A 12,244-nucleotide genomic window follows, 5' to 3' on the forward strand; every position below is an offset into this window, starting at 1 on the left:
AAATCAGAGTTAACATTTCAGGTCCAGTGAGCCTTCAGGAGGGCCAGCAGAGAATTGCATGAGACACATCACCAGGGTGCATCGATGGAAGCCAGCCATGACGTTCCCCGAAATTGACAGCCTCACATTTTGACTATTGTTTCAACATTGGTCTCCTTAGTAAAGAAAGGTTGTAAATGTATTGTTTATAGTTTAGAAGAGGTTTAGGAGATTGGCAGCTGGATAATGATTTACTTGACTTTTGAGGAAAGATTGGACAGGCTGGGATTGTTTTCAGTTTACAAGTGTGAGAGATGATTTGATTGAATTGTATAATATCCTGAATAGTCCTGAGAAGTTAGACATGGAAAGGATCCTTCTTAGATATACAAAGGGGGGTGGTGTGTGTGTGTGTGTGTGTGTGTCTTCCATTGTTGACAGCAGAAATACAAAAGGAAAAAAGCTATATTGTGATGAAGATTAGTGGGAAGCCAGAGTATTGGGAAACCTTTAAAAAAAACCAGCACTGGAAAACTAAAAAAGCAATAAGGGTGGAGAAGATGAAATATGAAAGTAAGCTAGCTAGTAATGTAAAAGAAATTTGCAACAGTATTTTACTAGATATATAAAAATGTAAGAGAGAGGCAAGACTGCTGGAAAATAAGGCCTAAGAATAGTCATGAGGAACAAAGAAATGTCAGAGGAAGTGAACAGGTACTTTGCAGCTGTCTTTATGATGGAAGACCTCAGCAGCATACCAGAGCTTCAAGAAAGACAGGGGGCAAAGGTGAGTGCAATGGCCATCACTAAAGAGAAGATGCTGGAGAAGTTAAAAGGTCTGGTAATGGATAAATCATCCAGAATGGATAGAGCTCAGAGTTCTGAAGGAGATAAGTGGTGATCTTTTAGCAATCACTGAAGTCAGGAAGAGTCCCAGAGGAATGAAAAACAGTGAATGTAACATCCAAGTTTAAGAAAGGCAGGATGTAGAAGATGGTAAGTTATAGACCAGTTAGCCTGATTTCTGTCACTGTAAGATTTTAAACTCTATTATTTAGGATAAGCTTGTGGGGTACTTGAAAGTGCATGGTAAAATAGAGTTGAGTCAGCACAGCTTCATCAAGGGGATGTCATGCCTGACAAATCTGTTGGAATTCTTCGAGGAGGTAATGAGAAAGTTAGACAAAAGAGAACTAGTGGGCATGATCTATTGGGATTTCCAGAAGGCCTTTGGCAAATTGCCACACGAGAGGCTGCTAAATAAGGTAGGAGTTCCATGGTGTTAGGTGCAAGGTATGGCATGGATTCAGAATTGGTTGACTGGCAGTAGCCAGAGTAGGGATAAGGGGGGTCATTTCCAGGAAGGCAGACAGTTAGTAACTAATGGTGTTCTGCAGGGGTCAACATTGGGCCCACAACCATTCACATGAAACATGGTCTGGTCAAAGGAACTGAGGGTAGATAACACAAAGATAGATGAAGGGACAAGGCAGTATTGAGGAAGTGGAGAACTGCAGAAAGACTTTGACAGGCTAGGGGAATGGGCAAAGAAATGGCAGAGAGAATATATTGTGAAGTTGTGTGCTTTGAAGGAAGAATAGAGAGGTAGACTATTTTCGAAATGGAGAAAGGTGTCAGAACTCTGAAGCACAAAGGGATTTAGGAGTTCTAGCTTAGGATTGTCTGTCCTCAGGTTAACATGCTGATTCAGTTGGCAGCTGGAAGGCAAATGTGATATTAGTGTTCATTGCAAGAGGGCGAGAAAAGTGGAGATGTATGCTGAGGCTATATAAGGCTCCAGTCAGACCACATTTGGATTATTGTTTGCTGTTTTGGCCCCGAGTCTAGGAAGGATGTGCAAACTTGGAAGGGATCTAGAAGTGCTTCACAGGAATGATTTCAGAGATGAAGAGCTTATCACATAAAGAGTGCTTTAGTACTTTAGGTCTGTATGTGATAGAGTTTAGAAGGATAAGGGGAATGTCAGAAGTGCGGATGTTTGCTGATAATTGCACAATATTCAGCATCATTGGTAACACCTTAACAACTGGAACAGTCCATGTTTATATACCATAAGATCTGAGCAAAATCTAGGCTTGAGCTGGTAGGTGGCAAGTAATATTCACACCATTCATGTGCCAGACAATAATTATCTTAAACTAGAGAGAATTTATCCATCACCCTTGACATTTAATGGCATCGTCATTATCAAAACATCATTACAAACTATGGGGGGATTACCATTGAACAGAAATTTAAGTTGACCAACAATATACAAGAGCAGATTAGAGTCTAGGAGTAATGCTACCAGGAAATCATCTTGAATCCCTAAACTTGTCTACCAGGTACAAGCCAGTAATGTTTTGACATCCTCTTCGATTGCCTGGATAGGTGGAGCTCCATCAACATTTAAGAAGCTAAAAATGATCCAGGACAAAGCAGCCAACATCCTATCCACAACCTTTAATATTTACTCCCTTCATAATGGGTGCACATTTGCAGCAGTGTGTACCATTTGTAAAATAGAACATAGAACATAGAAAAATACAGCGCAGTACAGGCCCTTCGGCCCTCGATGTTGCACTGACCGAAGCCTACCTAACCTACACTAGCCCAATAACCTCCATATGCTTATCCAATGCCCGCTTGAATGACCATAAAGAGGGAGCGTCCACCACTGATACTGGCAGTGTATTCCATGAACTCACAACCCGCTGAGTAAAGAATCTATCCCTAACATCTGTCCTATACCAACCCCCCCCTTAATTTAAAGCTGTGTCCCCTAGTAACAGCTGACTCCATACGCGGAAAAAGGTTCTCACTGTCAACCCTATCTAAACCCCTAATCATCTTGTACACCTCTATCAAATCTCCCCTAAACCTTCTTTTCTCCAATGAGAACAGCCCCAAGTGCCTCAGCCTTTCCTCATACGATCTTCCTACCATGCCAGGCAACATCCTGGTAAACCTCCTCTGCACACGTTCCAGTGCCTCCACATCCTTCCTATAGTATGGCGACCAAAACTGCACACAATACTCCAGATGCGCCCGCACCAGAGTCTTATACAACTGCAACATGACCTCAGGACTCCGGAACTCAATTCCTCTACCAATAAAGTCCAGTACGCCATATGCCTTCTTCACAGCACTATTTACCTGGGTGGCAACTTTCAGAGATCTGTGTACATGGACACCAAGATCCCTCTGCTCATCCACACTACCAAGTAGCCTACCATTAGCCCAGTAATCCATCTTCTTGTTACTCCTACCAAAGTGAATGACTTCACACTTAGCTACATTGAACTTCATTTGCCACCTTTCTGTCCAGCTCTGCAACTTATCTATATCCCGCTGTAACCTGCCACATCCTTCTTCACTGTCCACCACTCCACCAACTTTCGTATCATCCGCCATCTTGCTCACCCAGCCTTCAAGCCCCTCCTCCAGGTCATTTATAAAAATGACAAACAGCAATGGTCCCAAAACAGATCTTTGTGGAACACCGCTAGTAACTGCACTCCAAGATGAACCTTTACCATCAACAACTACCCTCTGTCTCCTTCCAGCCAGCCAATTCCTAATCCAAACCTCTAATGCACCCTCAATGCCATACCTCCGTAATTTTTGCAGTAGCCTACCATGGGGTACCTTATCGAACGCCTTGCTAAAATCCATATAAACCACATCTACTGCTTTACCCTCGTCCACTCCCTTGGTCACCTTCTCAAAGAACTCAATAAGGTTTGTGAGGCATGACCTGCCCTTCACAAAACCATGCTGACTATCCTTGATTACATTATTCCTATCCAGATGTTCATAAATCCTATCCCTTACAATTCTCTCTAAGACTTTGCCCACAACAGAAGTGAGACTCACCGGCCTATAGTTACTAGGGCTGTCCCTATTCCCCTTCGTGAACAAGGGGACCACATTCGCTATCCTCCAGTCTTCTGGCACTATTCCTGTAGACAACGATGACATAAAAATCAAGGCCAATGGCTCCGCTATCTCCTCCCTAGCTTCCCAGAGGATCCTAGGATGCATGCCATCAGGCCCAGGGGACTTATCTATTTTCACCCTTTCCAGTATTCCCCGGACCTCTTCCCTACATACCTCAAAGCCATCCATTCTAATCACTTGTGACTCAATATTCACATCAGCAACAATGTCCTGCTCCTGAGTGAATACTGACGAAAAGTATTGATTTAGTGTCTCTCCAATCTCCTCCGCCTCCACGCACAACTTCCCACTACTATCCTTGACTGGACCGATACCTACCCTAGTCATCCTTTTATTCCTGACATACCTATAGAAAGCCTTAGGGTTTTCTCTAATCCTACCAACCAAGGACTTTTCATGTCCCCTTCTCGCTGCTCTTAGCTCTCTCTTTAGATCCTTCCTGGCTACCTTATAACTCTCAATCGCCCCAACTGAACCTTCACGCCTCATCTTTACATAGGCCACCCTCTTCCCTTTTACAAGAGATTCCAATTCCTTATTAAACCACGGCTCCCTCACAAGACCCTTTCCTCCCTGCTTGACTGGTACATACTTATCAAGGACAACCAATAGCTGCTCCTTGAACAAGCTCCACATATCATTTGTGTCCTTCCCTTGAAGCCTATTTTTCCAATCCACACATCCTAAGTCATGCCTCACTGCATCATAATTTCCCTGCCCCCAGCTATAACTCCTGCACTGCAGTGCACACTTATCCCTCTCTATCACTAGAGTAAAAGTTACCGAATTGTGGTCACTGTCCCCGAAGTGCTCACCTACCTCCAAGTCTAACACCTGGCCTGGTTCATTACCTAGAACCAAATCCAGTATGGCCTCACCTCTTGTTGGCCTGTCTACATATTGTGTCAGGAAACCCTCCTGCACACATTGGCCAAACACCGACCCATCTAACGAACTCGAGCTATAGCTTTCCCAGTCAATATCTGGGAAGTTAAAGTCCCCCATAACAACCACCCTACTACTTTCACTCTTCTCCTGAATCATCCTTGCAATACTTTCCTCTACGTCTCTCGGACTATTAGGAGGCCTGTAGAAAACTCCTAACAGGGTGACCTCACCTTTCCTATTTCTAACCTCAGCCCAAACTACCTCAGATGGCAAGTCTTCCTCCATCGTCCTTTCCACCGCTGTAATACTATCCTTGACAAGCAATGCCACACATCCCCCTCTTTTACCCCCACCTCTGACCCTACTAAAACATTTAAACCCTGGAACCTGCAATAGCCATTCCTGTCCCTGTTCTACCCACGTCTCAGTAATGGCCACAACATCGAAGTCCCAGGTACCAACCCAAGCTGCAAGTTCACCGACCTTATTTCGTATACTTCTGGCATTGAAGTATACACACTTCAAGCCACCTTCCTGCTTACCGGCACCCTCCTTCAAGATCGCTGCCTTGTTCCTAACCTTCCTACACTCAAGGTCCTGTACCCTAAAGCTACAGTGCAGGTTCCCATGCCCCTGCAGAGTTAGTTTAAACCCCCCGAAAGAGCACTAGCAAACCCCCCCCCCCCAAGGATGCTGGTGCCCCTCAGGTTAAGGTGGAGACCATCCTGTTTATAGAGGTCCCACCTTCCCCAGAAAGAACCCCAGTTGTCCAGAAACCGGAATCCCTCCCTCCTGCACCATCCCTGTAGCCACGCATTTAACTGTTCTCTCTCCCTATTCCTTGACTCTCTATCACGTGGCACGTGTAACAAACCAGAGACAACAACTCTGTTCGTTCTAGCTCTGAGCTTCCAACCTAGCTCCCTGAAAGCCTGCCTAACATCCTCACCCCTCTTCCTACCTATGTCGTTGGTGCCAACGTGGACCACGACCTGGGGCTGCTCCCCCTCCCCCTTAAGGACCCGGAAAACACGATCAGAGACATCACGTACTCTTGCACCTGGGAGGCAACATACCAAACGTGAGTCTCTGTCGCCCCCGCAAAACCGCCTATCTGTGCCCCTCACTATTGAGTCCCCAATAACTATCGCTCGACCTTTCTCCACCCTTCCCTTCTGAGCAACGGGGACAGGCTCCGTACCAAAGGCCTGAACCTCGTTGCTTACCCCGGTAAGTCGTCCCCCCCACATGTATCCAAAGCGGTATACTTGTTATTGAGGGGAACGACCGCAGGGGGTCCCTGCACTGGCTGCTTCCTCCCAGTTCCCCTCACTGTCACCCATAAATGTACTGCAATCACCCACCAAGGCTCCTTGGAAAGCACCTTCCAAAGCCACAAACTCTTCCACCAACAAGGACAAGGAGAACAAATACAAGGGAACACCACTGGCAAATTTCCCTCCAAGCTATGCACTATTCTGACTTGGAATAGTATCAGTAATCCTTAACTGTCGCTGTGTGAACAGCCTGGGACTCTCTCTCTAACAGCATGAACTGAAGTGGTTCAAGAAGGCAGGTCACCACTAACATCTGTAGGGCAGTTAAGAATGGGCACTTAATGCTATCTTATCCAATGAGACACACTTCCCTTGAATGAATAAAGGATAACATATTGGTGCGAAAAGAAAATTTGCTAATTAATAGGAAATGCAAGTTATGAATAAATGGGTCATTATCTGATGGGCAACATATAACTAGTAATTTGCCACAGGGATCAATGCTGGGGCGTCAATGCAATACGTTTAAATGGGTTCCATGAAAGGAAGGTCAGTACAATTGTTAAATTTGCTGATAAAACAAAGATTGGTAGGAAATTTAGTAGTGAAAGAGAACAAGGAGCCTACAAGGGCAAATATTGATGAACAAGGAATCTACAAAGGAATATAGTTAATGTGGGCAAACATTTAGTAAAAGGAGTATACTGTGGATAAATATGAAATTGTTCAGTTTGGCAGGAAGAATGAAAAAAAGAAGCATATCGTCTGAATGGTGAGAGGTTGCAGAGCTCTGAAATGCAGTGGGATCTGAGTGTCCTTGTGCATGTATTGCAAAAGATTGCTATGCTGGCACAGCAAGTAATTAGAAAAGCTAAAAAATATTCACAATCTTACTACAACAGAAAATGAAGGCAAATGTTAAGAGTTTATGCTGCAGTTATACAGAGCATTGGTGAGACCACATTTGGGATAATGTGCACTGTGTTGATCTTAATAATGGAAAGATGTAAACGCAATTCAGGAAATGTTTTCTAGCCTAATAGCTGAAATGGCCATTTATTACTCATCTCTAGCATATATACTGCATTCATTTTGTCCTCACACCTATTGATTTTCTTGAAGAATTTAATTAAATTAGTGAAACACATACTGAACTTTACAAGTTTTTGTCGACTGTCTGTGATCAGTTCATAACTTTCTAAGCATGACACCTTGTTATGCTTGCTACATGGCTCCCTAGAACAAAGGTAACACTGAGTGTTAAACCATTACGTGACTCATTGGAACTGGTCCAATTGTTCTGGTCCTGATTCTGCTTATAATTGTGTTGGAATAATCAAGACTCTAATAGCACCAATGATTCTAAATATTGATTTTCAGAATATGAAATCTATGTGACTTGATGCCTAATCGTTTTTGAGAAGGCTAAAACATATATAACATAAGTAATATCAATGAGTTTGACCTGGCACATTTGACTGGAACAAGGGTTGAACAGTGTCTGGGATTTACTTATGTAAACTTGAAAAACAAATCAAACTCTTTGGAGTACTAGGAACTAACAGCTTTCAACACTATTTCTCTTCTATCCTCCAACCCATCATCAAGATTCAAGTCAGCTGGGAACAAGAGTGACTTTTATTTCTGACATCAAACTCAATCTTTTTTGTCACTTTGATTCAAAGCACAGATAACTGTTGACTTTAGTAAATGAATGCATATTTATTACTTTAATTCTAGCCACATATATGTGAAACCTTGTTTATCAACTGAATAATTTCAGAAAATAAATGCATACATCTTGGTTAATCCATTTAAAAATTAGCAGCAAGTGTTTATTTTTGTAAAGGCGATGTCCAATGACCTTCAGTTGAAATAGGTCTGGGCAAAATGTTGAAATTGTCCAATTCCACACATTCCATTCAATCCTAATCATGATGTGCTATTTTATTTAAGTTTTTAAGCCCTTTATTCACATTTTGTGACTTCAATCTCATTTTATGAGCTCTATTGGGGTAAAATTTTAGATTTTATATTAACACATCAATATGCTGATGCAGATCATAATTCGTTTGTTTGAAACACACTGAAGTCACTACTTATTACAAAGGGCCTCAATTCAAAAATGATTTTCTGCCACTGTGTAGAACACATTGGTCAGGCTGCAGGGTTGCAAAGAAAATTCACTTCCCATGATTGCAATTTTATACCTGTCACCTGTTTGTTGCCCATCAATGATGAACAATCCTCAAAAACTTATAGTTTTAAACTTGTAGAAAAATGTAGCAATCAAAGATGAGAGAGATGGTAATGAAAATAATAACCCTGTGGCAATGGGAAATATGATTGTCATTAGAGGTTAAATTTAACTTCTTTGAGAATGGAAATTTCAGTCTTCAGTAAGTAAAATTAGATGAACTGAGTAATGGGTCAATCTGCTACTATGCATTTTCTACTCAAACTGGAGCTGAATTTGACCTTCTTTGTTTCCTTTATTCTTTTAACCCTAAGTCATTAATTATATTTAATCCATTTCTCTGGAACTGAGATGGGCAAACTGAGGCAATGAGTCACGTCCAGACTACTGAAACTTTTCATCTGGCTACATTGTGTAATATTAATGATTTAACTCCTGTCTACTAAATATCGTAAAATGTACAAACCCATCAAACTTACCGATGCCAATAGTTAATTTCGGTTCAAAGTGATATGTATTAACTCAAATTATTTTGTCGTGATCAATTTACTCAGTGTGCGTTATGGATTACCGAAACAAAGCATTTCTCAACACTTTACTTGAAATATTGAACATAAAACTCTATTTATCTATGGGTAAGAAAGCTTGAAAATCAATAAATTAATAAAAGGCTGGAAAATCTGCACAATCTTGAATTGTCAAGTGTGAATCATTGTAGTCCAAAAATGTAACTTGATATCACAAATACCATTGTAAAAAGAACTTTGGAGCCATTGTAAAGAAGGATAACAAACTGCGTTGTTCACATAAGCAAAGAAGACTTGAAAAATAAGGTATTATAATAAATAAAGCTTTGTTATTTCTACCAAGACTATAATTTAATCTTTTGTTTTCAGAGCTAAATTGATCAATTAAAACATACTCACCATCTTCTGGTACACTTTAAAGCTAAAATACTTTGTATAACATGTAGTCATTGCCATACTGCAAAACTAATCAATGTTTTAATGCTATCAGTAAGTGGGAAAATACCATTTTTTTAACACCAAAATGTTTTAAAGACATTAAAATTTAAGTTCTGACAGAGACAAGGCGCTTATGATCAAATTATCAAACAACTCAATGATGCAATAGTGCATTGTTAAGAGTTTCACTTGAACACACTGTTGACTTTTAAACAAAATTGTGTTAAACACTTTTGATTAATTGCTTGTACCTTGGTGATTTATGGCTCACCACAAAATTTCCATATGCAGGTGTAACCAGCAGGCTGTAAAGTTTGGCCACTCCTGCTAACAAATATTCTGTCTGCTTATCAGATATATGATCCTTCATAACACTGTCATTGGACCATATCAGTACAAATCCTGTCAGAAGAAAGAAAGAGGATGCATAGCCACATTCTCATGGCATCTAATGTCAATAATAAATACATTATGCTTACAACCGGACAGAATATTTATTTAAATCCCAGGAACTGCATCATTGATCACTTTTTGTTTAACTATTTTAAATGTCTATCTCCTAAATTTATGCGGCCATAAATATTAATGATGGAAGCAATAGCAATACCACTTTATCCTATTTGTATCAGTTATAATGATTAAATCATGCATCTGTTTTATTGAATTTAGCAATTATTAGATTTTTATTTAAAATTTCACTGACTGGCATGACAAAAAGTCTTGCAATATCAGCAGCATTGAAGGAGTCTTGTTGATTTTCTATACTATATTTCACATTATATGCTTTCAACCACTGATCATGCATTACATTATTAATTACCCTGAGCAACACAATAGGTACTTTTGGGACCATGGACAGGTTCGCACCCCACTCTATTATCGAACTGTACAAGAGGCAAACCTGAAATAAACTGGTTAAAGTTAGATAAATGCACCCCTACGTCTGGGAATCAGTTACTGGAAACAGTTTTGAGATTATGTTTTCTTCGTGAAGTAGCAAATTATATGACCATTAATGTCTGATTGGAGCCTAAATTTTACATATAATTTGTTTCTAGAAAATAACCTAAAAAATAAATAGTGATGTATGTTATCATGTCCTAACGGTTAAGAAAATGAGTTCTATATGTATTCAAAGGATAAAGAAAAAATAATGAATACCAATTAATGTCACATAAACATCAAATAAAGTTCATATATTCTTGTTATTATCAACAGAATAAAATTTTAAGAATATAATTATTTTGCAAAGTAGATGAGAGATGAATTGTGTGCTATTTAATGAGATTCTAAAGAACTTCCTTCAATACATTCTTAGAAGAATACCTTGCATGAGATGTGACATTGGTAGTGTATCTTATTTTATAAAGTAGAAATTTCATTCAAAGGTGGCTTTTGACAGTGAACATTCCAAGCAAAGTACATGACAAGGATTCTTGATGATATTTGCAGACAGCATTAAATAAATAGTTTGTTTAGCTCGATGCTGATGGAATTAACTTGTACTTTGGACAATCTGGACGAAGACATGATTTGTAAACTGCATTTTAGGTCAGAGCAAAGAGATAGAAAATACTAGGAAATTAGTATTGGGGTGGAAACAACAAATGAATATGATTTTTGCGTTTCTTACCTTCAACTGGAGTCTTTTTCACTCACAAACAGACAAAATCTAAAAATGCATTTAAAGAGGCTTTAAAGTGAGGAGAGCATTAAAAGATTTGAGGATCATGATACAGAGGTGGGTTATATTAATCTTTCAGTTTCTGGGGTAAGGGGTAGTACCTCAATTTTTTTCTCAAATTGTTTCAAACACCAGTTTGCGTCTTTAAGAAAGAAATAAATTTCAAATGCCCTTCACATGGAAGTGAAGCCATGGTGACCTTGCTTGATTAGATTATGATTTTCACAAAAGCTCTGCTATTATTTCCTTAATAACTGAATTCCAATATTTTTCCAACAATAAATGTTAGACTAATCACCTATAGTTACCTTCTTGAATAACGATGTCACATTGGCAGTTTTCCAACGTTCTCGTACTTCTCCAGAATCCAAAATTCATTGGAAAATTATAACCAATGCATCTCTACAGCTACCTTTTATGTAATCCTAATGTGCAAGCCATCAGAGTCAGGGATATTTTGAGATATTCAATAATTCAGAAGCCAGAGCTTATTCAAACATTTATTTGCATTCAATCAAAAATTCCCTACACTATCAAGTCCGACCACAACATTTTTGCATATACTTCTGGCATTAACTTCACAGAGTAACAAAATTGTTATGGCGCTGAGGGAAGCCATTTGGCCCATTGTGTCTGCATCAGCTCTTCAAACAAGCATCATGAGTTGCTGCCAATCTCCTACCTTTCCCCCAAACTATTGCACACAATTTCAATAATCCCTTGAATGCATCAATTCAACCTGCCCCACCATACTTCCAGCCACAGCATTCCGTACCCTAAATACTCCAAAAAAGATTTCTCTCGTATCCCCTTTTCTCCTTTCACAATTCTCTTTAAATTTGTGCCCTGTGCTTTTATTCCTTTAGTGAGTGGGAATAGCCTCTCCCTTCGAATCTACCCAGCCGGCTCATGATTTTGAGGATCTCTATCAGAACCCCTTCAGCTTTCCAAGGAGAACAGTCCCAATTACTTCAATCCATCCTCAAAATTAAACCTAGGACCCTTCTCAGTAATTTTGATGAAAAGTATGGACTATCTTATTTCATTCAGCCCAGTGAAACTGAAAATCCAGAAAAGATTTGAAAAACAGATAATTGAAACATTCCAAATGATTCTGCACTGATTTTCAATTGACTTATTGTCTGTTTTGAGCATTTTCTCTTCTTACTTTATACTCCTTGAGTTTCTTACCATCTTGGATCCCATTAATTTCCAAATAGTTTGTTGTGATAGTGCCTGATGTCTCCATCTCAGAATAACCACTTCACCCATTGGACTTTTATCTCCAAGACAA

Source organism: Hemiscyllium ocellatum, chromosome 3, assembly GCF_020745735.1.
Source record: "Hemiscyllium ocellatum isolate sHemOce1 chromosome 3, sHemOce1.pat.X.cur, whole genome shotgun sequence".
Classification (NCBI taxonomy): domain Eukaryota; kingdom Metazoa; phylum Chordata; class Chondrichthyes; order Orectolobiformes; family Hemiscylliidae; genus Hemiscyllium; species Hemiscyllium ocellatum.